Genomic DNA, 1155 nt, shown 5'->3' on the forward strand with positions numbered 1-1155 from the left:
TCCCAGGCCAGCCGAGAGACATAGTCCCTCCAGCGTGTCCTGGGTCTTCCTCGGGGCCTCCTCCCGGTGGGACCTCACCAGGGAGGTGTCCAGGAGGCATCCTTACCAGATGCCCGAGCCACCTCAACTGGCTCCTCTCGACGTGGAGGAGCAGCGGCTCTACTCTGAGTCCCTCCCAACAATGTCAACGCAACAAGTAAATACCTTACATTGCACACAAATATTTGTGAAAATAGCATATCCGAAGTATTGTTCTCATAGTAAAAGTATCCGATACAGATATTTATCTGGATATCGATAAGCTCCTCCTAGTTATACATGTACATCTAACAGGTTCTGGGAGTTTCCTCAAAATATGTTAAATAATTTATGAGATTTTTTTTGGCTAACAAGCACACACAACCTGATTTACCATCAAGCTCTTGATGTCTCAGGTATTTTTCCCCAAGAGTTTGACGCATCAACGAGAAAACTGCGAAACACGTGTGGACAAACACACACACCCAAGTCTGGCAGCTAAAAACTAAAAATTTAATAAGAGCATAGGAGTGGACTCATAATGGCTGTGTGTGTGTGTGTGTGGGGGGGGGGGTTCATGTCTTTGTATTTGTATGTATTGTAATGTATGTATGTAATGTATTTTGGTAAATGGTAAATAGACTGTCCTTATAGCACCTTTCTATCCATCCAGGACACTCAAAGCACTTCACACTGCAGACATTCACCCATGCACACACACACACATTCACACACTGATGATGGCAAACTACACTGTAGCCAGAGCTGCCCTGGGGCGCACTGACAGAGGCGAGGTTGCCACACACCGGCGCCACTGGACCCTCTGACCACCATCAGTAGGCAAGGCAGGTAAGGTGTCTTACCCAAGGACACAACGACTGAGTCGACTGGACGGGGATTGAACCAGCAACCTTCCGGTTCCAGGTCGACTCCCCTAACCACTCTACCACAGCCGCCCCACCCATTTTCCTATTAATGTGTGTGTGTGTGAATATGTGTGTGTGTTATGGGACCTTGCAGCCACGTTACAGACGGTCATGGCAACAAGACATAAAGCCTGAATTATTCAGTGAGGACGTCTGAAACTTACAGTCGAGTAAACACAGACATAACACACACACACACACACACACACAC

The sequence above is a fragment of the Austrofundulus limnaeus genome, unplaced genomic scaffold (genome assembly GCF_001266775.1).
Source record: "Austrofundulus limnaeus strain Quisiro unplaced genomic scaffold, Austrofundulus_limnaeus-1.0 Scaffold208, whole genome shotgun sequence".
In the NCBI taxonomy this organism is placed as follows: domain Eukaryota; kingdom Metazoa; phylum Chordata; class Actinopteri; order Cyprinodontiformes; family Rivulidae; genus Austrofundulus; species Austrofundulus limnaeus.